Raw genomic sequence first — 27,039 nt, forward strand, 5'->3', positions numbered from 1 at the left:
ATTTGGACGTTTCCTGTATTGAGAATGGGAGAATTCCAGAAAGACATCTGACGGGTTTGGGTTTGGTGCAGGAAGAGTAAAAAATGGACAAACAACCTTGGGTAATATAAGCATGTCTGGCAACAGAAGTCAATGTGAGTCTTTTACTTTCGGTATTAATCTCTAAAAAGTAACTGTAAATATATTAATATATGTGAAACAAACATCTCAAAATGAACAACATGAGGTAGTAGAAGCATCAACATTATAAAGAGTCATAAAATAGCATCACAGAACAAGTCAAACCACTTGTGACAAGTGGCGTGTGGGTGAGATTAGTATATGATACTTAGGAAAAACTCCCCTGACATAAGAAAACATTTGGTATGTATAAACAACTAAAAAGCGCTACTATAAACTATTGTAGACTAACTGGTTATATCTGATCAGTAATCAGTAAGACATCTTCAGCATTGTATAGACAATAGTAAAAAGAAAATGCATACCTATGGGGACACTGATAAACATGGATCCATTGCTAGTTCTAACCATGCTGCAACCATTGCTAGGACGTTAGCTTCCGTGGTTAGCACATATGCTAACAGAAATTCTGAGAATTTTGGTCATCTTAGATAACTTCCTCATACCTGCTCATTGCAGGCAATATAAATGTGGGTTTCAGTCACACTACCAGAAATAAACTGTAAGGGGCGTATTCAATTGTTCCTCCGGCCGCCAGAAAAACGAGCGCGTTAAAACTATTACCATTTATACGGTAATTACTCGCTGAACATCATCTCGCAGCTCCCTGAGCTGTGAGATGAAATTCAGCGAGTAAACTACCGTATTAACGTTTTTTTCTGCGCAATATTACCGTATAAACGGTAATAGTTTTAACGCGCTCATTTTTCCGGTGGCCGGAGGAACAATTGAATACGCCCCTAAGAATGTTGCGGACAGCAAACATTATATACCATTCATATACAGTTCGGTTCCTTTGAATATCAACAATCTCTATGATTAATTTCATTCAAACTACAGTCACTGTTCAGGGCACACAGCTTAATACTGATGCATGGGACTGAACAGGAGCAATTACAATTTAAATGGATACACACTCTTACTTCAGACAATCACATAATGGGTGCTAGCTTCAGAAATGACATATTATAGGTCCCCACTTAGTTTCTTAATCATACTTGCCAACTCTCCCGGAATGTCTGGGAGAATCCCGAAATTCGGGTCGGTCTCACGGACTCCCGGGAGAGCAGGCAAGTCTACCGCATCCCGCAACTGCCTTCCCAAAATGATGCGATTCGCAGTGAATTGCGACATTTTAGCCCCGCCCCCACGACAAAAATAGCATTTCCATTGCGGGGGCGGGGCCAAAATCCCTCCAGTCACGCCCCTCTCCTGGAAAGAACTTGCCGAAAGTAGGCAAGTATGTTCTTAATGAACCAGTCTAGCTGTGTATGAAATATAGGCTAGTTAGTGTAACCTCTATCATCATTTTTATGTCTTGTCAAGTTCTATAAAATATCTGCAGTGTTGAACTAGATCATTGATCTTACATCTGTGTGGGCTTTACTTGGTTATTGATCTCAGTAATTTCATGGACACTGATGAGGATGAAACCTAGCTTATTTAGGCAGCGGTGTACCACATCCTTAATTGAAATGTAGGTGCTATGTGTCATTGTAATTTCATGGTCACTCATCCGCTGTTCATGTCAGCAGTAATACTGACGTATTGCATTATTCGCTAAATATCAACATATAATTTTTAATTAAAATTCCATAGGTGAAGATCACATGACTTCATAATGATACCTTGGGGTATTTCCATCATTAATAAGGAATACATAATCCATGGTAATGACTAACTACAAATGCAGTCATGAGTGTTCAGCCTTTCCTAATAAGAAATCAAAATACTTATGTTAGAAATACAAACTTAAAGTTAGCAAAATACTGTTTATGGCCCTTTTCTAATTGGTGATCTGATATGTCCTGACATGGCTTTAAAAACGTTTTGTTATAAATGATAGAATATATGGTTGTGGGGTTGTATATTTTGAGATTTATATTCCAGTTAATCACTAGTGTGTTATTATAAGTACTGTGCTTCACTATTGTATTAGTCGCCAAAACTTGTATGCACAAATAAACTTATCCCTTGTCTAGCCCCAGCTGTAGACCACCTGGGCTGGTTTCCAGTAACGCAGGGGAGATCCCCTGTCATGCTGAAACCATCCTGACTCTAATCAATGCTGAACTTGTGCATGTATGGGGGATGCTACAAAAAACAGTGGACTCCACCCTTCCAGAGACTACCAGCACTGTGCTTGAAAGTACTGGGGCTCTTCTCTGCCCCCCTAAGCTGGCGTAATGAATAAGATTGGAACTTCTGGAGTGGTAACTTTGTCACCAGTGGCCCCAGTATAATTGGGTTGCTAAGATCCTGCTATTGATGGGACAACACAACCCTTGTTGATTACTTTATTAAATTAATAAAATCTCTCTTCTTGATCCATCATAACTCAGTGGGTAAATGTTTTTTTCTTTCTTCATTCTTGTTCTGTCATAAACAATGGAAAATACTCTAAAATTGTTTTCTTTCTTGATCTGTCAAGAACAACAGGAAAAAAACAAAACAAATAAGAGGTCTGAACACTAAGGCTGTCCACTGATAAATGATCAAAGCAGAGAGTCCCAGAGACTTCCTTTTGCTGCCAGCCAATCACAATCCGTTTCCCACACTGGCCACTTATGATTTTGTGGATGTGAAGGGGAGTTGTGAGGATAATTGTCTCCATAGCAAAACAAAGGTGCAAGCCTACATTCCTGGATCTTGGAACAAGGGGCGCACGCAGGGGGGGTTTCTGGGTCTCCAGAAGCCCCTCCCCTGCGCTAACGAAGTGCCCCACATAGCGGCACTGTACTATACAGCAGCCGCAGCGCTGTCAAAGAAGCGTCCGCAGTGGTGCTGTATTTTATACAGCGCCTCGGCTGCTGTATAGTACAGTGCTGCTGCTCTCTCGCTTTTTTTCTTTTCTTTTTTTTTTGGGGGCGGGGGGGGGGCACATTTCTATACCACCGAGAGACTAAACAGCTTTAGTTTTTATGCACATAATTACTGTTGTAAAAGTTACTAAAGGAAAGGTAGGAAAGGTTAACTGCATCCAGCAATGAAGATTCACCAGAAAGTTACTGTAGGAAAGGTTAACTGCATCCAGCAATGAAGATTCACCAGAAAGTTACTGTAGGAAAGGTTAACTGCATCCAGCAATGAAGATTCACCAGAAAGTTACTGTAGGAAAGGTTAACTGCATCCAGCAATGAAGATTCATTAGAAAGTTACTGTAGGAATAGGAAAGGTTAACTGCATCCAGCAATGAAGATTCATTAGAAAGTTACTGTAGGAAAGGTTAACTAGAAAGTTTCACAGCTGTTTTTAATCACAAAACATTAGTGCTAGATGTAATTATTCTGCTTAGATGTACCTTACTTTCTCTCTCAGAAAATTAGCTGACAATAAATGCGTAGGCTAGCAGTAGAACAGTAGTGAGGTTGCAATGCATTCGGCTGTTGGGTGGCTGGGTCGAGTCTAACATAAACGGGCTACAGAGACTGCAGTATTTCTGCTTATACCGAACCAGACAGACGCCAAATGCTACACACAGGGTTTAAAGGAGAAATTTATATTACATACATGCCTGGTATATTATCACTTTATTATTCACTTTATTTTTCTCCAACTGCTCGTTCACACCTATCCATAGTAATACGCTTTTCAGTAATGCATTATTAGTGGTATAAATGGTTTCTTATAGGCTTGTACCCACGACAGTGTACTACAATGCAATCTCTACGCATATAAAAATGGTAAAACGCGGCAAGACCTAGTTCTCATTAATTAGCGGGCACTACCAGTACAATATATGTGTTGGTAAAAGTGCAATGCATGACACGGACATAGAAATTGCATTTAAACAGCAACACTAGATGAACATGTTGTTTTTCATGCATTTTTGCCCGTTTTCCCAGTCCATATGTATGGGCAAGTGCTAAATGTTAGGTAAAGCGTATGTGTCACAAATAGTTTCAACCTTGGTGTCATCTGAAGTTGAGAAGCCGAGAGTAATGTACGCAATAAAGAAATTGCAGGAATAAAAAAAAGAGATTGCGAGAAATTATGATTCATCATCATCATCATTTATTTATATAGCGCCACTAATTCCGCAGCGCTGTACAAAGAACTCACTCACATCAGTCCCTGCCCCATTGGAGCTTACAGTCTAAATTTCCTAACATACACACACACAGACAGAGAGAGAAACAAAGGTCAATTTTGATACAAATTTAAACTTTTGGCTCTAGCGTTTCTGTGATTTTAGAGAAAAGAAAGATGCTTTAAAAGTAAGTTACTTGTGATATTCTGCACATTCTAGGCTGCTGACAATGATGTGAAGCACTAGGTGAGTAAGTGTGACACTAATTGGAATGATTTTTTTAATTGGTTGTGAGTGGGAGATTAGTATTCATTCTGCTATATTACTTTACAAGGTGGTACATTATATTATTTTGGTAAGATGGTCAAGAATCATTTATTTAAAGCAAATTATTATTAATGTGTTTTTTTAATCTACAGGTTGAATTTTGTCTCATTATTTTCTATTTAAGATTAGTTATTACATTCCTATACATTGTACTTTTCTAATTTTATTATTATTGCAGCAAGTGTTTTTTTGGGGGTTTTTTTTTTATTTTTTTCTGAAGTCAAGCATTTTGGACCCCCCTTCTAGAAATTCTATGTTTGCCCAGGTACCCTCTCAGCATCTATGTTTAAGGAAATCCTTTCTCTGTCACCAATCCCAGAGTGTCATAATGACTGTCGCAGTAATGGACGCACTCTGAGATTACTAGATTTACTAAAGGGCGGTTTGCTCAAACCACCGCTTTTTGACTATTTTTCCGGGGGTTTTGAAACCACCGGATTTACTAAAGTCCAAAACGCTGTTAAAATGGCCATAATTTACGTTTTTCAAAACCACCACTTTACAAACCGCCATCCCGATTTCAGCAATGATGACCGTACAGACAGCCAGATTTACCAAGCTGGGGTTTTCAAAACCGCCGCAGAACTGCCATCCAAACAGCCAAACTGAAAGAGGCGGTTGTGAGAGGTGAGGTTGCTCAAACTGCTGCTGTTTGATCTATTGTGCCATTCAGAACATAAGAGGAACACCATTGACATTTAAATTATTTGGGCAATCATTATTTTTTAATATTAAATTATGAGGGAATTTTTTTGTTTCATATTTTTTTAAGTGGACACTATTATAGCATTATATTATGTGGGAAATGTGAATATATATTATTAGATGATTGTTAATGGTGGATATAATTATTTATGTTGCATTTATTACATATTGCCCGAATAATATAATAATTAAATACATTTATTCCTTTAATATAATGATGAAATTCCCCCCCCCCTCATAAGTTAATATTAAATTAATTTTGCCCCTTAATCAATACATAATGATTGCCCAAATAATTTAAATGTCAATGGTGCTTCCTATTATGTTCTCAATAGCAAAATAGTGCAATCAGCACGTTTGAGCAATCAAGCCATTCTAAAGCAGGTATTAAAATTGTCCTGTCTGTTGGATGGCGGTTTTGATGGCGGTTTGGACCACTAAACCGTGGCCGATGTGTGGCAGTTTTAAACCGCCACCAAACTCGATTCTTAGTATATAGTAAAATATAGAGAACTGCACTTGTGGAGACAGTCTGAAAATGGGCAGGGGCTGAAATATGGCAAATAGATGCTCCTCCAGCAAATACACCACAGAAGGTGGCTCTTGCCATCCTCGCTTGGTCGGGGATACGGAAAGAGTGCTGGTTGGGGTAACTTATAAGGGTATATTTTGTTGGTGCCTCTTAAGTACACAAATAAATTGCTCAGAGATGACCGTTTATCTTTAATTGTTGCTAATCCAGATTTAATGGGTCATGTAGATTTGGAGACACAGTGCGGTTTGCTGCGAATAATACGCTTTTTACTCCTGCCAGTGTGCACTGGTTACGGTTGTGGTAATATGAAGACTGAACCGCATCTTGCCCTTAAGACCCCTCGAGGCTCATTATGATTGAAAAGGCGGAAGTGGAAAGGAGGCCGCCTGTAAGCGTAAGCAAAATATGTTATGGGCGTGTTGGAGCAACATACGACTTTTTACAGTATAATGGGCATATTTTCCACACAATTTATTTAACTTTTTTTTTTTTTAACAAATCTTTAGTTATATTTGCAAAGAATAATGGCAATTTTGACAGACAAATAATCTGGCAAAAGAACATCCCCTACGGCTGAACTTGAATTTTTACAATCGAGGTATTAAAACTGAACCTAGTTATTTGTGAGTTAGGCAGGCAGAATAAAATATACTAAGATCATCAGGACCACAGCCCTTCCAGTGGACCAGATACTGCAGATATCTCCTGGATCTGCAGGAGTCAGTGATTGATTGAAAAATATATTCCTTCTGGCCCTTCTACCTTTACTGCAGGAGGAAGAGCCATCTTTCATTGGGCAAATGGATCCTTCGCCACCAGTTTCAGAAGGGAGACATGAATCGTGAATCAAACTGATGTAGAAATGACATGAGTGGGATTTCTGTTTTTATATTTTAGGCCTACACCCTCCACCACCTCTGGTTATACTTTCATCACTTATCAGTAACATGAGGTCAGAGCCTATTATGACATCAGATCAGGTGACATAATTTCCATGGAGACCATTATGATGAAATGATCATGAGACTGTAAATAAAAGATCAGAAACTGCTGCAGTCAGTCAATCAGGATGTCAGTTGGGAGGGTGACGCCGAGGATCACTGATACCAGCGAAGAGAATGAAGATCAGGGTTGCTCAAGTAACTTGTTCTTTTAACAGTTACTGCGTGGGATCCCCTGCTCTCTTCGAATGTTGCAGGATTGTGTGAGCCCTATAGGCAAGACCCAATCACATTCCAGTTCTAATGTATGGATGTTCTTCTGTAGAGGTAAGTGAGAAGCATTAAGTGTATCTGTATAGGCTCCCTTCCCTCTTATGTATAGATGAATCAAATTGTAAGCCCTAGTGGGCAGGATTCATCTCATTAGATTGTAAGCTTCTTTGAGCAGGGCTCCCTCCCTTGTTCTGTGTAGATGAATCAAATTGTAAACCCTAGTGGGCAGGATTCATCTCATTAGATTGTAAGCTCCTTTGAGCAGGGCTCCCTCCCTTGTTCTGTGTAGATGAATCAAATTGTAAACCCTAGTGGGCAGGATTCATCTCATTAGATTGTAAGCTCCTTTGAGCAGGGCTCCCTCCCTTGTTCTGTGTAAATGAATCAAATTGTAAGCCCTAGTGGGCAGGATTCATCTCATTAGATTGTAAGCTCCTAGGAGCAGGGCTCCATCCCCTGTTCTGTATAGATGAATCAAAAAGTAATCCCTAGTGGGCAAGATTCATCTCATTAGATTGTAAGCTCCTTTGAGCAGGGCTCCATCCCCTGTTCTGTATAGATAAATCAAAAAGTAATCCCTAGTGGGCAAGATTCATCTCATTAGATTGTAAGCTCCTTTGAGCAGGGCTCCCTCCCTTGTTCTGTGTAAATGAATCAAATTGTAAGCCCTAGTGGGCAGGATTCATCCCATTAGATTGTAAGCTCCTTTGAGCAGGGCTCCCTCCCTTGTTCTGTGTAGATGAATCAAATTGTAAACCCTAGTGGGCAGCATTCATCTCATTAGATTGTAAGCACCTTTGAGCAGGGCTCCCTCCCTTGTTTTGTGTAGATGAATCAAATTGTAAGCCCTAGTGGGCAGGATTCATCTCATTAGATTGTAAGCTCCGTTGAGCAGGGCTCCCTCCCTTGTTCTGTGTAGATGAATCAAATTGTAAACCCTAGTGGGCAGGATTCATCTTATTAGATTGTAAGCTCCTTTGAGCAGGGCTCCCTCCCCTATTCTGTGTAGATGAATCAAATTGTAAACCCTAGTGGGCAGGATTCATCTCATTAGATTGTAAGCTCCTAGGAGCAGGGCTCCATCCCCTGTTCTGTATAGATGAATCAAAAAGTAATCCCTAGTGGGCAAGATTCATCTCATTAGATTGTAAGCTCCTTTGAGCAGGGCTCCATCCCCTGTTCTGTATAGATAAATCAAAAAGTAATCCCTAGTGGGCAAGATTCATCTCATTAGATTGTAAGCTCCTTTGAGCAGGGCTCCCTCCCTTGTTCTGTGTAAATGAATCAAATTGTAAGCCCTAGTGGGCAGGATTCATCCCATTAGATTGTAAGCTCCTTTGAGCAGGGCTCCCTCCCTTGTTCTGTGTAGATGAATCAAATTGTAAACCCTAGTGGGCAGCATTCATCTCATTAGATTGTAAGCACCTTTGAGCAGGGCTCCCTCCCTTGTTTTGTGTAGATGAATCAAATTGTAAGCCCTAGTGGGCAGGATTCATCTCATTAGATTGTAAGCTCCGTTGAGCAGGGCTCCCTCCCTTGTTCTGTGTAGATGAATCAAATTGTAAACCCTAGTGGGCAGGATTCATCTTATTAGATTGTAAGCTCCTTTGAGCAGGGCTCCCTCCCCTATTCTGTGTAGATGAATCAAATTGTAAACCATAGTGGGCAGGATTCATCTCATTAGATTGTAAGCTCCTAGGAGCAGTGCTCCCTCCCTTTTATTTCTCTACAGAGCTATATATGATCCAGGATGAATATTGATTGCCATACGTGGAGTCAGGAAGAAATTATTTTTCCCTCTTTGAGAAAAATGACATGTCTCTGAGGGGTTTTTCTCCTTCCTCTGGATCTATAAGAAGAGTAACTGAAGCCAGATCACCAAGAGCTGAAACAGGACCGGAACAATGGACATTATTACCAGAAATACTGGTGAATGTCACCTGTATGGATCAACAAGCATTTCAACTTTACACGTTATCTCTGCAGCCCCTTAATGCCCAGAGGGAAGGGCAGTCCTCGCAGCCATGGTTCCCCAGAGGTTTCCTCCACAGGGGGGTTTTTCCTCTCCTGAGCGCTGAAGGATGACTCTTCGTGAGTCCAGGGGTATCCGTTATCATGGTTCTCTTATAGAACATGTGTGTAAAAGACATAGGACAGTGTTCAAACATATGTTCCTATTTTATGCAGAATAACAAATGTATGTTTTAATTTGAAATAAAACATTAGCAATATTTCAATTGCATTTCTGAATATTGTTAAATAAAAAAAAATATTCGAAAATAAACTCTGTGTGATTCTTGTTTAATTTAAGCTGCACACACTCAAACACAATTATCAAATTAGGTATAACTAGGTAACTGGTTGGTTATCAACGAAATTCGGGAAGAATGGGGAGGTGATGACTGTGAGAGGACGAATAGGGTTCCGGTCCCATCAGAGCCTTATTTTGGGGAGAGTGAATAGCTTCCTGCTGGTCTGCATGGTCACCCCCCATAAGCCAAGACTAGGGGGTGCCCATAAGAAGCACATGCACAGGGGCCCTGGAGTCCTATTGGAGGCCCTGAGTACCACAGATACAGACTGCCAGCTGATATACGGAGAAGGTTTGCATATAACCAATCAGTGGTTCAGCGGGACATGAGCCGTCCCCATGCCGCAATACTCTTTGGTGCTATTTCATGTTAGGAATTCTGGGAAAGTGGTTTATTCTGCAAAAATACCAGATGGTAATAAGAATGGAAGGAAGGGTCACATGACTACTAGTTAATAATCATGAATACAGGTACAGTTAAGGGTTATTTTATTTGGAAACCATTAACCAGATAATAAATAAAATCAGAAAGGAAGTCTGTAAATAATTGCTGCTATTTGGTGATAATGTCATGCACACAGACATGATCAGAAAGTGTCTTCTTCAGTTACTGTGAGGAGCTCTGCTTCACAACTGGCAGGAGGAGAGAAATGCCAGGGGTAGTAACTGGAAAGGTTTGGGTCTATTTATAATTTAGTATATTTTAAGACAATGTGCTTCAAAATATAGAAGAAATCCCTTCTTCAGATAGCATAGTCCTGTGTATTTTGGATAATAGATCTCATAGCGGTAGTGTAAAATAATGTAATGGATATAGGTAAATTGCCAGCCTCTTGGTCACACTATGGGTAATCCCACTCCTACAGACATTGGCTAATTAATAACAGTAATATATATTTACATAAAATGGTGTGTATGACATACATACATACATAAATATGTAAAGGTTGTAATTAGGGATGTGCACCGGCGACTTTTGAGGTCTCGTGTTTTGTGTTTTGGATCCGGATTTTCGTTATTTTTGGGGTTCGGATTTGTCTCGCAAAACACTTGACGAAAGGTCTCGGTTCGGATTTAAAGTTTTGGATTCGGATTTTTTTTGAAAAAAACATAAAAAGTTTAAAAATCAAGTTTTTGGGCTTATTTTCACTCCTAGGCTATTATTAACCTCAATAACATTCAATAACAAGCATTTCCACTAATTTACAGTGTATTCTGAACACCTCACAATATAGTTATTAGTCCAAAACGTTGCAACAAGGTATCTTTCTGGACTGCGTAGAGGAGTGGGTCACCATAATATATATTAAAAACCCTGAACTTTTATGATTCGCACCAATAAATGTACCTGGACTGCGTAGAGGAGTGGGTCACCACAATATATATTAAAAACCCTGAACTTTTATGAATCGCACCAATAAATGTACCTGGACTGCGTAGAGGAGTGGGTCACCACAATATCTTAAAAACCCTGAACTTTTATGAATCGCACCAATAAATGTACCTGGACTGCGTAGAGGAGTGGGTCACCACAATATATTAAAAACCCTGAACTTTTATGAATCCCACCAATAAATGTACCTGGACTGCGTAGAGGAGTGGGTCACCACAATATATTAAAAACCCTGAACTTTTATGAATCGCACCAATAAATGTACCTGGACTGCGTAGAGGAGTGGGTCACCACAATATATATTAAAAACCCTGAACTTTTATGATTCGCACCAATAAATGTACCTGGACTGCGTAGAGGAGTGGGTCACCACAATATATATTAAAAACCCTGAACTTTTATGAATCGCACCAATAAATGTACCTGGACTGCGTAGAGGAGTGGGTCACCACAATATATATTAAAAACCCTGAACTTTTATGATTCGCACCAATAAATGTACCTGGACTGCGTAGAGGAGTGGGTCACCACAATATATATTAAAAACCCTGAACTTTTATGAATCGCACCAATAAATGTACCTGGACTGCGTAGAGGAGTGGGTCACCACAATATCTTAAAAACCCTGAACTTTTATGAATCGCACCAATAAATGTACCTGGACTGCGTAGAGGAGTGGGTCACCACAATATATTAAAAACCCTGAACTTTTATGAATCGCACCAATAAATGTACCTGGACTGCGTAGAGGAGTGGGTCACCACAATATATATTAAAAACCCTGAACTTTTATGATTCGCACCAATAAATGTACCTGGACTGCGTAGAGGAGTGGGTCACCACAATATATTAAAAACCCTGAACTTTTATGAATCGCACCAATAAATGTACCTGGACTGCGTAGAGGAGTGGGTCACCACAATATATATTAAAAACCCTGAACTTTTATGAATCGCACCAATAAATGTACCTGGACTGCGTAGAGGAGTGGGTCACCACAATATATATTAAAAACCCTGAACTTTTATGATTCGCACCAATAAATGTACCTGGACTGCGTAGAGGAGTGGGTCACCACAATATATTAAAAACCCTGAACTTTTATGAATCGCACCAATAAATGTACCTGGACTGCGTAGAGGAGTGGGTCACCACAATATATATTAAAAACCCTGAACTTTTATGATCCGCACCAATAAATGTACCTGGACTGCGTAGAGGAGTGGGTCACCACAATATATATTAAAAACCCTGAACTTTTATGAATCGCACCAATAAATGTACCTGGACTGCGTAGAGGAGTGGGTCACCACAATATCTTAAAAACCCTGAACTTTTATGAATCGCACCAATAAATGTACCTGGACTGCGTAGAGGAGTGGGTCACCACAATATATTAAAAACCCTGAACTTTTATGATTCGCACCAATAAATGTACCTGGACTGCCTAGAGGAGTGGGCACTGGGCACCACAATAAAATATATAAAAAACCTTCAACAGGTCTGCATTACACTACACATACGGCTGCTCCTCCATCCTCTCCATCATATACATGTTGGAGTTTTAGCGTGTGACAACCTCTTGTTTTTGATAATGTCAGTGCATTTTGAATATTTTTCAATTTGCCCCACACCACTGAATGTACTTTATCTATGATACGCATCTATCTATCTTGACTGCGTAGTGTGGTGGCCCCGGTACACAATTTGGTACCGAGGCCACAATATAATTAAAAAACCCTCCACGTGTCAGAATTCCACCAAAAAAGGGTATGGACTGCGTAGTGTGGTGGCCCCGGTACACAATTTGGTACCGAGGCCACAATATAATTAAAAAATTGGGCATCAACTGTCACCGTTGTTTAATATCTGATACACCTAAATATGGACTGCACAGTGGAGTGGCCCCGGTAGTAAATTTGGTGCCGGGGCCACAATACCTCCTCCAACTTCCAAGTGTAGTGTTTATAAAGACAGACAGCGTCGAAGTGTTATTAGTTGACTTTCTTAACCCTAAAATTGTCCCTGTTGCAAATATTCGTGCAATGGACAGTTACTTTTTTATTGAAAGACTCAAGCTTTCAAGTGTAGTGTTTATAAAATATAAACAACAATACAGTAGTTTTAGAGCACGTCAATACCTCTTGTTTTAAATTATGACACGGCATTTTACTTTTGGTTTAATTTCTTGAATTTTTTTAAATTTGGTTTTACTTTTTGAACATGGCAAACGACTGTTGATTGGTCATATAATGCAAAAAAAAAAGGTCCAAGATGGAATTGTCCTTGGGCCCTCACACCCACCCTTATGTTGTTGAAATAGGACATGCACACTTTAACAAACCAATCATTTCAGCGACAGGGCCTACCAAACAACTTTGGCTGAAATGATTGGTTTGTTTGGGCCCCCACACCAAAAAAGCTATTCATCTCTCCCTGTACAGACTAAACAGGCTCTACTGAGGCAAGATGTCGTCCTCATCCTCAACCTCTGATTCCTCTCCCCCTACAGTGTGTACTTCCTCCTCATCACACATTATCAATTCGTCCCCGCTGGACTCCACAACCACAGGTCCCTCTGTACTATCTGGAGGGCAGTGCTGTACTTCATTGAGGAATTGATTATTCATTTTTATAAACATCATTTTTTCAACGTTGTGAGGAAGCAACCTCCTTCGCCGCTCACTGACCAGGTTCCCCGCTGCACTAAAAACTCTTTCCGAGTACACACTGGAGGGGGGACAACTCAGGTAAAATAGAGCCAGTTTGTACAGGGGCTTCCAAACTGCCTTTTTTTCCTGCCAGTAACAATATGGACTGTCTGACATGTCTACTTGGATGGTGTCAGCAAAGTAATCATCCACAATTTTTTCTATTGTGACAGCATCCAATGCAGCGAGAGTAGACATGTCTGCAATGGTTGGCAGGTCCTTCAGTCCGGACCAGATGTTATCAGCATCCCCGCCAGTGCCTCTTTTGGGAAAACTGAGCTTTTTCCTCGCAGCCATAGATGTGGAAGAAAATGAGGGTGGAGCTGTTGGCATGTCACGGTCCTCTTCAGAGGACAATCTCCTGACCAGCAGGTCTTTGCACCGCTGTAGACTTGTGTCCGCCGGAAACAGAGACACAACATACGCTTTAAACCGAGGATCGAGCACGGTGGCCAGAATGTATTCCTCTGACTTTAAAAGAGTGACCACCCTCGGATCCTGGCAAAGCGTACGAAGGGCTACATCCACAAGAGCTACATGCTTGGTGTAATCGCAATGGCTTACCAGCTTCTCCCTCACTTTCTCCAGCTGCTTCTGCAACAGCCTGATCAGGGGAATGACCTGACTCAAGCTGGCAGTGTCGGAACTGACATCTTGTGTGGCAAGTTCAAATGGCTGCAGAACCTTGCATAACACGGAAATCAGTCTCCACTGCGCTTGACTGAGGCGCATCCCCACTCCTTTGCCTATGTCGTAGGTGGCTGTGTAGGCCTGAATGGCCTTTTGCTGCTCCTTCATCCTCTGCAGCATATAGAGGGTGGAGTTCCAGCGCGTCACAACCTCTTGTTTGAGGTGATGGCAGGGCAGGTTCATGCTTTTTTGATGTGCCTCTAGTCTGCGGTAGGCACTGGCTGAATGCCGAAAGTGTCCAGCAATTTTGCGCGCCACCGCAAGCATCTCCTGCACACCCCTGTCACTCTTGAGGTAATGCTGCACCACCAAATTAATGGTGTGGGCAAAACATGGGACGTGCTGGAAATTGCCCATATTTAATGCCCGCACAATGTTACTGGCATTGTCTGACACCACAAATCCCCATGAGAGTCTAAGTGGGGTAAGCCACTGGGAGATAATTTCCCTCATTTTCTCTAATATGTTGTCAGCGTTGTGCCTCTTATTAAAGCCTGTAATACACAATGTTGCCTGCCTTTGCACGAGCCGCCATTTTGTAGTTGCTGCTACTGATGCAGCTGTTGCTGTTGCTGCGGAAGGGGATGCATCTACCCAGTGGGCTGTCACAGTCATATAGTCCTTTGTTTGCCCAGAACCACTTGTCCACATGTCCGTGGTTAAGTGGACAGTGGGTACAACCGCATTTTTTAGAGCACTGAGGACACTTGATCGTACTTCTCTGTACATTTTTGGTATCGCCTGCCTAGTGAAGTGGAATCTCGACGGGATTTGGTACCGGGGACACAATACCTCCATCAACCCTCTAAATCCCACTCCACTGATGGTGGACACCGGGCGCACGTCTAACACCAACATTGCAGTTACAGCCGCAGTTATACGCTTTGCAATAGGGTGACTACTATCGTATTTTGTGGTCATGGCAAACGACTGTTGGACGGTCAATTGTTTTGTGAAAGACTTAGCGGTCCTACGACTTCCCCTCTGGGAAGATGACCGACTAACAGCAGCAACAGCAGCAGTGGCAGTAGTAGGCGTACCGCTGCAGGATTCCTCGGATGAATCCCGTATTGAGGAGGACTCAGTCTGGCTGCTGACTTGGGCTGCAGGACTGAATCTGATGGAGAATGTGGAGGAAGTTGACGAGGAGGGTGTTGCTGGTGTGTATCCAACTGGACCACGGGATTTAGGTGTCCCTGTACCGATGAGGGTCCTAGCCCCAGTTCCTGAACTAACCACTGAACTATGAAGGTTATTCAGGTGACGTATAAGGGAGGATGTTCCTAGGTGGGCAAGATCCTTACCCCTGCTTATTTGAGTTTTACATAAGCTACATATGGCCATACATTGGTTGTCTGGATTTGGATAAAAATAACTCCAGACCGAAGAGGTGCATTTTTTGGTCTTCTGACCAGGCATGACGATGGGCTTTTTCATCCCATGGACATCAGCTGTTTCCCCCCCTGGTGCCTCATTTACAATAACCACATCACCATCCTCATCATCAAGTTCCTCCACAGCGCCAGCTACATCATCAATAGGCTCCTCCCGAGCCACCTCTTCCCGTACAGTGATGGGAAGGTCAGGCTTGACAACCACCAACACCCTTGGACTCGCCTTGTGGATTTGTGATAATTTCTCTTTAGAAGGCAGAGTTGTTTGCTGTTTTGTTGCTGACAGCATAACTCTCTTCAATTTTTTGTAGGGGGGGGGGAGGAGGAGGAGGGCTAAGATCCGTGGGTGAAGCTGAACCACTAGTCATGAACACGGGCCAGGGCCTAAGCCGTTCCTTGCCACTCCGTGTCGTAAATGGCATATTGGCAACTTTACGTTTCTCCTCAGATGATTTTAAGTTTCTCTTTTTGCTACTTTTTCTTAACTTGGGCATTTTGGATTTTACATGCCCGGTACTACGAGATTGGGCATCGGGCTTGGAAGACGACGTTGATGGCATTTCATCGTCTATGTCATGACTAGTGGCAGCAGCTTCAGCATTAGGAGGAAGTGGGTCTTGATCTTTCCCTACTTTATCCTCCAAATTTTTGGTCTCCATTATATGTAGCACAAGATACTGCAGAATGTGTGAACTTGGTAATATTGCAGTACCAATGGACTTATACTGCTGTATTGGTTTTGCAAATTTGGTTATAATTATTATATATATATTTTTTTTTAAATTTTTTATTTTTTTTTACTTTTTTTTTATTTTTTAAAAACTTGGGAATAATGGGGAAATAACTATGCCCTTAGAAGCACAGAGCACAGGACACAGCACCACTGGACTGAACAGGACACGGCACAGGACCCAGCAGCACTACGGAACTCAGCAGGACACAGCACCACTGGACTGATACTGCAGAATGTGTGAACTTTGTAATATTGCAGTACCAATGGACTTATACTGCTGGATTGGTTTTGCAAATTTGGTTATAATTATATATATTTTTTTTTTAATTTTTAATTGTAATTTTTTTTTTACTTTTTTTTTATTTTTTAAAAACTTGGGAATAATGGGGAAATAACTATGCCCTTAGAAGCACAGAGCACAGGACACAGCACCACTGGACTGAACAGGACACGGCACAGGACCCAGCAGCACTACGGAACTCAGCAGGACAGAGCACAGGACACAGCACCACTGGACTGATACTGCAGAATGTGTAAACTTTGTAATATTGCAGTACCACTGGACTTTTACTGCTGAATGTGTGAACTTGGTAATATTGCAGTACCAATGGGCTTATACTGCAGGATTGGTTGTGCAAATTTTGTGGTAATTAAAAAAAATTAAATTAGTTTTTGGTATTTTTTTAAATAACTTTTTTTATTTTTTTAAACACAGGGGAATATTGGGGAAATAACTATGCCCTTAGAAGCACAGAGCACAGGACACAGCACCACTGGACTGAACAGGACACAGCACTGGACCCAGCAGCACCACTGACCTCAGAAGGACAGAGCACAGCACACAGCACCACTGAACTGATACTGCAGAACACAGCACAGCACAGCACAGCACAGAACTAAACAGTACAGCACAGAACTAAACAGCACAGCACGAGATCTACCAGGACAGAGGACCACCTAACACACCCTCCCTCTACCCTGATCAATGCCCGAGTGAAGATGGCGGCGACTAGCGGGGAATTTATAGGATCCGAGTATCGCGAGATCCGACAACGGGATTATGAGTCAGAGCCTCAGTTTCAGATTTAAATTTGGCGCCAATACCCGGATCTGTCTCGGATCCGACTCGGATCGGCAACGTTCGGGTGGGCTCGGATTTCATAAATCCGAGTGCGCTCATCCCTAGTTGTAATGGGACTTTTCCAGAAAAAAACAGCTTAGTGTATTGTTAAATAAAATAAAATGTCTAATGTGTGGAATGCTTTAGTATTCTTTAATGTACAAGTCGTTAGACACCTGGGTACAGTGTGGGTCTAAGTAAACGCCACTGACCTGAGCGCAGACGCTACGATCATCATCATCACCATTTATTTATATAGCGCCACTGAATCCGCAATGCTGTACAGAGAACTCATTCACATCAGTCCCTGCCCCATTGGAGCTTAGTCTAAATTCCCTAATATACACACACACACACAGACTAGGGTCAATTTTGATCGCAGCCAATAAACCTACTAGTATGCTTCTGGAGTATGGGGGAAACCGGAGCACCTGGAGGAAACCCACGCAAATCCACACAGATAAGGCCATGGCCAGGAATTGAACTCATGACCCCAGTGCTGTGAGGCAGAAGTGCTATCCACTAAGCCACCGTGCTGCCCCAGATTCCAGATTGGCAGCTGGTTTGGGCCTGAAAGAAACACAGCGAGGGTTAATCTGATGATATATTGATGACCATTTGTGCTGTGCAGATGCTGGAGGAAATACTTGTGTTTATTAGATGCTGCTATCAATCACTGAACTATTACTGCGCTTTCTTCTTACACTTACTGCTATATAGAGGTTTGTACTCTGTTCCTGTATCTGCTGTGTCTAGTTGGCTACACCTGCTAAACTTTGGGAATTAATGGTATTAAGGCGACACAACTGACTGACCTGTCTTCACTCCATGTTGTCGCTGTGTGTTCTATTACACTGAACTACATTACAGCTCATCAGCTTCTCCCTTTGTGCTTACTATGGGTGTCAATGCCGAACTTCTTCCAGCTTGTCCATTTCATTGCTGGTAATTACTAATCCAATTGGGAGTAAATCTTTCTGCAAACATATGCGCCAAGGTCCTATGCAGCTAGGCCATCACATGGCCAGTGATTTCTTATTTTGGTGATGGATCTAGGACAAGTAATGGTGCTTGTTGTACTTCCTGTCAGTCTTTCAGCTTCTATCTGCATTCTATCTGCATTGGGACTTATGATTACCAGTCAGGGTCTGTGAGTGCGCTCAGTTTGAGTCAGCACTAACATGAACTTGTGTTGGCAGCATGAACTTGTCTTATGTGCTGCTAGTTACAAAAAAAACAGAATACTGATGTCCTTTGCTGCTTATCAGGAGCGAGCAAGAAAGAATGAGAGAGATCCATTTGGATCGAGACAGCATCTGTTTATCTGTATTATTTTAGCCTGTTAGTGTGTAACAAAAGTTTTTCTGCCTTTCATATATGAAGTGCTTGTGTGTGTGTGTGTGTGTGTGTGTATATATATAGAATATATTACTACTTCTTGGGAAATGTAAAGTTTGTCATGTGCCATATTATGGAGTAATTTGAAATGACTTGCTATTTAAATTAAAGACTGAACTCTTATCAATTTAAACCTGTGTCATCTTGGTACAGCGTTACCTGGTACAAGACGTAGAGATTATCAGCAAGCGGGGTCTAATCTTGCCCGAGTATAAAATAGTTTCTGACAATATGGGTAGATGTTGTTTGTAGGTCACGGAGAAACGAATTTCTTTACAAATTTGCATTCAGTTGAGTTGGAGCTGCCATATTATTTAGACTCCATTTAGAACATGGCCCTCGGCCAGGAGCAAGAAAGTATTTCTTAGCAATGTAGTTATAACAAGAGCAAAGCAACGGCATCAGCTCTCAAATATATTTTTTTAAAGCTATGGGATGGTCCTGTCTCCATGACATTCATATGGTAATCCCAGTCTTTGTACCAATCCTTCCCTCAATCTAATCATCTAGTCACACTGGTAAAGCTGGTAAAATTATGTATGCGAGAAATGCATCAAAAAAAAAATATATCAAAAACGAAATTTTTTACCATACCACCCGAGCAATAACCAGCACAATATTTTGTTATTTCAGTTAATATTACACTAATTTTAATTCTGTTGCAGTATTGATTTTCACAGGATAGGGCAGCATGGTGGCTTAGTAGTTAGCACTTCTGCCTTACAGCACTGGGGTCATGAGTTCAATTCCCGACCATGGCCTTATCTGTGTGGAGTTTGTTTCTTCTCCCTGTGTTTGCGTGGGGTTTCCTCCGGGTGCTCAGGTTTGCTCCCACACTCCAAAAAACATACTGGTAGGTTAATTGTCTGCTACCAAATTGACCCTAGTCTGTGTCTGTGTGAGTGTTAGGGAATTTAGACTGTAAGCTCCAATGGGGCAGGGACTGATGTGAGCGAGTTCTCTGTACAGCGCTGCGGAATCAGTGGCGCTATATAAACTAATGGTGATGATGATGAAGGATAGACATGATTTTTAGTAGCCAAAGAGGGAACTGCCTGCTGCATACAGGACGTGTGCCACATTCATAGATTTTAATACTGGAGTTACGGGAAATGCACCATCAGGAACTGATGGCTGAACTTAAGCTCAAAGGATTTTAAAAGCTAAGGCTGTTATTGGACCTTATTGGTACTCTGAGGGTTAATATGTTGGCTGTGGAAGTACGCCCATCTGAGTCACGGGGAGGGAGGGGTGAACGAAGTTATATCTGGGATGGGCGGAGGAACAAGGTCTCTTGTGCAGCTGGACGTTACCCACCCTCCCTTCATGTTGTTTGGTTGGTATTGATGGTTATTTTGGTCAATGGGTCATGCAGTTAAGGTATATGTGTGTATGGTGGACATGATGTAGTAGTTGGGCCAGAAATCGCACACAGTCGACGGCCAGTGGTAAGGGCACATTACGGTAGCGGGCACACTTAACCCACCTTTTTTCAATGGAATGGGCTATTAGTCTCGGTCCAAGTACCGACCGATCGGGTTGGCTTGTGGTTGCTTCCGTTAGCCTAGAAGGGGGGAGGGTTTTGTAGTGCCCGGGGCAGTGGCCCCATTGAGGTAGATATGTGCGCCTTGGGGCGTGTTGGTTGTAGCCCATTTGCGGATGTCCCATGGTAAATGCTGGGGCATCCTGGTTTCCTGGTGGATGTCGACTCTGACTGACTATTTCTCCACCACCATACCTTTACAATAAATTTCCTTTGCTTTCACCACATTTAAGTTGCCTGTGTCGTTATTTGGTTTATATAGATAGGTTTAAGAATATAAGGTAAGGAAAGGATATCAGCCGTTAAGCATTTTATTATTGTACCTATTTTTTTATATTATAAAAATGAAAAGTGCAAAAGAGCGTGCGAACGAGCCCTGACCATTCTGATACTGTCACAAAACATAAAACACATTCTAGACACTTTAGTCTCATAGTTTTATATATCACTTTTAGCTTTACAACACGAGTTTAGGTGAACAATGGAACACTGGATCTGTATGCAGAGAATACCAGGCCTGTGAAAACAATCTAATCCAATTTTACTGTTTTCAGACAATGGGAACTTAATCAATTAAACACTGTAGAGTTCAGCAGATGTTCAGAATCCAGAGTCAACTGCTAGCCAGCAAGTCAGTGAATTAATGTCATGGGCTATTCATCATCACAAAGTACAAATGAACAGGTCAGCATTTTCCACGCTAATGATTTAAACTTTCCTTGCAAAGTGCCTCAAATACCGATACAGTGACTACAGTACGATTCAGTGTCAATCGCCTAGTAGCCTAGTAGCCTTTTTCATTTACTCCCTGATTTTTGAGCAAAACCCCAATTATATACAGCAATATTTAGCTTCATTAGGGGCCGGAAGCTGGCATCTTTCCCTGTGGTCGAAGTGGAAATGTAGAAGTGGCGGTGTAGAAAATATAATGGGAATGCAAGCAAATTTTCTTGTCTTTATTAGCGGAAATTAAACCCAAGTCTAGATTTTCATTTCCACTGTACATGTGCAAACCAACTATTTGGGCCACACTTGCGCGTATCCCCTGTGGCTGGCCCATTGAAAGACACGTCAAAGGAGTGGACGTTATTTACCATTATAAATATCCACTCAATGCCTTAGTTCCGGTTGCCTTAAAAAACCGAGTTAGCGAAACTCGCGTCTGCGTTTGCCTCGCTACTGAAATTTACTCAATCTCTGACTCCTAGAATTATTACTTTATGTCAGATTCAGATTAGATCGAATCTATATGTTATCAATTGTGACTGTATGAATGTGAAACTTTTGAACGGATGAGGGGAAATAGGAATTATTACTACTATATGAGGCATGTTATCATAAGCAACCAGTGAGTAGCTATATTATAGCGAAGGTTGCTGCTCTGCTCAGGTGGACTGGGGGTAGATATTAACCCAATCCCTGGGACAGTGAACATGTGAATTGCTCTTTAAGATCACATTAGTACTCAGATATGTTGAGCCCAGTGCAAAAGGATTAGTATCTAGTTACAAAAATTCTTATCAAAGCATTATACTAGAATTGATACCTGTTACCAATGATTATATATGAGAAATAAAACATTGTATAAATATGAGGGAAACAGGAATTATTACCTTTATATGGGGAATTCTGTTATACCAACCACTGAACAGATATATAATAGCGTAATTTGCTCAGGTGGACTGGATGTATATTAATCCAACTTCTGGGAGAGTGGATATGTGTTCTTTAGAATAATTCTAATATAGTAATCATTTACTTTGTCCCTAGTATTAGAGGATTATTACTAGATTATAGAACTATACCCTCAATGAAAACCTATTATATGATCATTTTTCATGTTCATGAATAACAAGGAAGTCAGCTAATATTGGAGCAGTTTATTACAAATACAATAAACGAGGACACAATATTGTAAGATATTGAAGTCATTTATTTCATACATAGTAGCGAGACATATTTTCTATTGCTATTTTCATTCACTAATGCACTTTAATCACTGTATATTTATTTTAAATATTTTGCTAACAATTGATTAGGTAGGAAATATGTAAGTTTTATTTTTAATTGAAACAATAAAGAAATATAATTTTATCAGAATTGGAATTGCTGAGTGCCCCAATTATGCACATTTTTCTTTCTTTCGTCTTCTCTTGATCATAAACAATTGTATTACAATGTGTGGGTGTACTGTATGACATAAACAATATTGAAAAGATAACTATCTTTCTAATCACAGTCAATGATTCGAAGTAGCGATTACTTGGTGCAGTGGTAAACTTTTGTTTCTTGGCCCCTTGAAGTGGTGAACTAACCTATAAGGACAAATATCGCTGAGGCGACTGATTATCGCTCAGCTGCCTTGGCAAGACTTTATTAATAAACTGTGGCAATAACATTTTTTTATCTCGGATCCAGAAGTTAATTGTACCGGGGGCGATTTAGGGGGGGGGGGGGGCGATTTAGCCCCGCCCTCTTTTTGACACCTAAGGCTGCTGACGGCTGCACACTATGTGCCAATCAGAGCAGTTGGGCAGGACTCTCTCCCTAACTCTCTCTGCTGAACGGATCTGCACATAGTGTGCAGCCGCCGGCAGCAAGTCCCTGCTAGGGCGGGCGATCGCCCTAATCGTCCCCCCCTGGATCCGCCACTGAACGCCGCTTAGTAAATAGGCTCCAAAGTCAGATAGTCGGCCAGTCAAGCTAGATAGAGGATAGAGAACAGAGTGAGAAAAATGAAATCAAGCAGTGGTTAAAAATTGATATTGAAAAAAGTTATTACCTGTAAATACAGAGGGCCTGATTCATCAAGGAACTGTGATTTTTTGCATACAATCCACAAAATCACTCTGTGCATGCCCAGAACCTGCTCATATGCCACAGAACGCAGCTATGTTCCATTAATCTTTGAGCGCAAAGGACACTTACAACAGCCTATGATTTCAGGGAGGGAACAGTGTGGAAAGCGACGTTTGGCCTTAGTCAGTGTACAGTAAGGGCATGCCAGTCTCAAGCGCACATAGCAGTGTCCAATCCAAGCTCTGGGCATCTCAAAAGTACTTGCTTTTCAGCCATATCTCTTGCTCCAGCTACAGGGTTAGTTTTAATGATGACAGCTGTGTATGCACGCTGTAACAAGTGTATGCAAGCAGTGGCAACTGTAAAAATATATTTATGTGCAGTAGACATTAATAACATCCTAATAAATGTATTTCATGGAATAAGAACTAAAAAGAAACTATTTCATTTTCACTTTTGAATGCATGTCATTAATGCCTTTATTATTACCAGGTGACATTTATTATTTATTTTTTTTGTGCATTCTGTGCATGAAAATTTATTTTCCACCTAAGTATTGGACGTATCCTTCAGTGTCCTGTGTAGCAGAGCAGACCTACACCCATATTCATCAGCGCACGTATCTTCACATCCGCTCCTTGTGGAATTTGGGTGTACACAGAACCAAATTACATGCATTTTGAAACAAGCACACAGTATGTGTCCTTTGATAAATCAGGCCCAAAGAGAGTAACATTTAAATAATATAGAAACTGCAGATAGGTCATACTTGCCAACTCTCCCGGAATGTCCGGGAGACTCCCGCATTTCGCGTGAGTCTCACGGACTCCCGGGAGAGTTTGGCAATCTCCCGGATCTGCCCACTAAGTCCAAAACGCAGCGATTCACCGGGAATCGTGGCGTTTGGGCCCAAAATGACGCAATTTTTGAAGTCCCGCCCCCTGCACGCCCACCTTCCCCGTCAGGCTCCCGGATCATACTTGCCATAAGTTGGCAAGCATGAGATAGGTAAAGTAAAATAATGAGATAAAATGGAAGCTTTTAAACACACGAAGGTCCATAATTAGAGATAGGAGCAAAGCAAAAAGTGGTGTGAATTGAATTGATCATGAACAAACCAATTTACAATGCAAAGGGTGCAAATGCATTTATTTATTTATTGCATGTTAGGGAAATACTGGCTGCTTTTGCATGTAGCACACAAATCCTGGACAGCTTCATTTTTACTCTGCAATTAAGAGTGGAGCTCGGACACGCTGCCTCCCAACTATAAACTTGTCTGCACATTTAAAGATTTCTGTCTAGAAAAGACAGATTTTAGTTAGCGCCTGTAATAAAAATCATTCAACTAAATGTTTCCAGTTTATTTTGGTTCTCATTTTGGTTGGGTCTCGCCTCTCTCTGTGTCATCGTTGGTGATATCCCCCCTCTGAAAAAGGAACAGTGTGGCAGCGGCTGACCACTAGCTGACTAGAGCACACCAAAAAATAAATATATCAAAATATTATATACGGAGCAAATCATCTTGTTTGACTGTTACATACAGAATAGCAGATACCATATCAAGAAAAAATATAATGAAAACTATACACCAATCAGCCACAACATTAAAACCACTGTCAAGTGAAGTGAATAAGATTGATTATCTTGTTACAATGGCACCCGGTGGATATATTAGGCAGCAAACGAACAGTCAGTTCTTGAAGTTGATGTGTTGGAAGCAGGAAACATGGGCAAGCGTAATGATCTGAGCAACTTTGACAATGGCCAAATTTTGATGGCTAGATGATTAGGTCATAGCATCTCCAAAACACCTGTTCACCTCCGAAAACACCTACAATGGCCACATGAGCGCCAGAACTGGACCTTCGGCAATGGAAGAAGGTGGCCTGGTCTGATGAACCAAGTTTTCTTTTACATCATGTGGACAGCCGGGTGCGTGTGCGTCGTTTACCTGGAGAAAGTATGGCGCCAGAATGCACTGGTGTATTGCTCTGGGCAATGTTTTGATAGGAAACATTGGGTCCTGGCATGCATGTAGATGTTACTTTGGCACGTACCACCTACCTAAACATTATTGCAGACCAAGTACACCCCTTCATGACAATGGTATTCGCTGATGGCAGTGGCCTCTTTCAGCAGGATAATGCACCCTGCCATACTGCAAAAGTTGCTCAGGAATGGTTTGAGGAACATGACAAAAAGTTCAAAGAGTTCAAGGAGTTGACTTGGCCTCCTAATTCCCCAGATCTCAAGCCGATTGAGCATATGTGGGATGTGTTAGAAAAACAAGTCTGAGCCATGGAGGCCCCACCTTGTAACTTACAGGACTTAAAAGATCTGCTGCTAACGTCTTGTTGCCAGATACCACAGGACACCTTCAGAGGTCTTGTCTAATCCATGCTTGACAGGTCAGAGCGGTTTTGGTAGCATGAGGGGGACCTATACAATATTAGGAAGGTGGTTTTAATGTTGTGAATGATCAGTGTATATGCATAGATAATTTGCAGATTTCATTATTTGTACAACTTGGAAACTTGTTATACAAGGCTACTTTTTAAGAACTGTATATGTTAAATTATACTAATAGTCCATTAATTAAAATAATGTTGAACTTTAAATATTTGTGTGCTGCATTGAATTTAAACAACCTGTTTTTGCTTCAAACATCAAAAGAGATTTTAGTTAATTTCATACGTCATTATTAACTAAGTGCAAACTCGGAAATGTGCAGTAGCCCAACCAGTGTCGGACTGGGCCATAGAGAGCCCACAGGGGAAACCAATGGTTGGGGCCCACCTACTGACATTTAGCTCTGCAAATCGCTGTGGATGGATGGTCAAATGAAAAATATATATTTTCATAACACATTTAAAGGGAGATTTGCAAATATGTGTAAAAAAAATAATGGAGAAATGTATTCTTAATACTACCTGCAATTGATGAATATCTGTGACCTCCTGATTCTCAGTCTGTGCTGCTGCTGGATTTAGGCTTGTCTGGTCCAGGGCCCCTGATGCAACTCAGTTCCTGCCATCTCGCACTCTCACCTCTCTCTGATCACAGACTTTTCCAATTGATTCTGTTCATTCCTCAGTTTTCAGTCCTTACCTCCCCCTAAATCTCATATCACCCCCTCTGTCGTCCCTGCTTCCTAGCCTTAATGTCTTTTCCCATTGCTTCATGTTGACTTTTCTGCCCTCTCCCCTTGTTTTCCCTAATCAATAATATATATATATATATATATATATATATATATATATATATATATATATATGTGTGTGTGTATATATCAAGGGGCCTCTGTGCTCTGAAGGCTAGCAAATATAATCATTTTTTTTGGTTAGCCAATAAAGGTATCACTCCTATAATACTTTTGTCTTTTTTGACACAAAAGTATTTAACATTACACCGTTTTGATTGTAAAATTATCAAATTCCATTCACTTACATTTTTCATGCCATCACTTCTAAATTTTTAACATGTGCGTGTGTGTGTCTGTGTGTGTTTGTTTTATGCCTTAACACCCATTAACAGCTAAGGGGTGTGTATAGGAGAATTGGAATGTAATAGTACTCTGTGTTTATTAACCCTTCAACCACTTGAATATGCTGCTGTTCATCACAGGGAAATTGAAAAGTAATGCTGAATTGTGTGCTGGTGTCCTGATTGTACACTCTATATACATCCTGATTGCATACTTGCCAACTCTCCCGAAATGTCCGGGAGACTCCCAAATTCTGGGTAGATCTCCCGGACTCCCGAGAGAGCTGACAATTCTCCCGCAACTGCACACTTCCTACTGAAGTGGGCAGATTTGAAGCCTCCATGATGCGATTCTCCAGGGAATCGTACCATTTTGGCCGCCCCCCGTGCTAAAATTATGCGTTTGCGTCATTACGGCACAGGGGGCGGGGCCAAAATTGCGCTATTCGTGGAGCCCCACCCCCTCACCT

General features: G+C 41.3%; 1 protein-coding gene across 1 annotated transcript in view; it reads left to right on the forward strand.

Moving 5' to 3' along the window:
• Positions 1-27,039, forward strand: part of CRYBG1 (crystallin beta-gamma domain containing 1) — a 255,952-nt gene that overhangs the window by 59,847 nt on the left and 169,066 nt on the right. The window lies entirely within an intron of this gene.

Source organism: Mixophyes fleayi, chromosome 3 (assembly GCF_038048845.1).
Source record: "Mixophyes fleayi isolate aMixFle1 chromosome 3, aMixFle1.hap1, whole genome shotgun sequence".
Classification (NCBI taxonomy): domain Eukaryota; kingdom Metazoa; phylum Chordata; class Amphibia; order Anura; family Limnodynastidae; genus Mixophyes; species Mixophyes fleayi.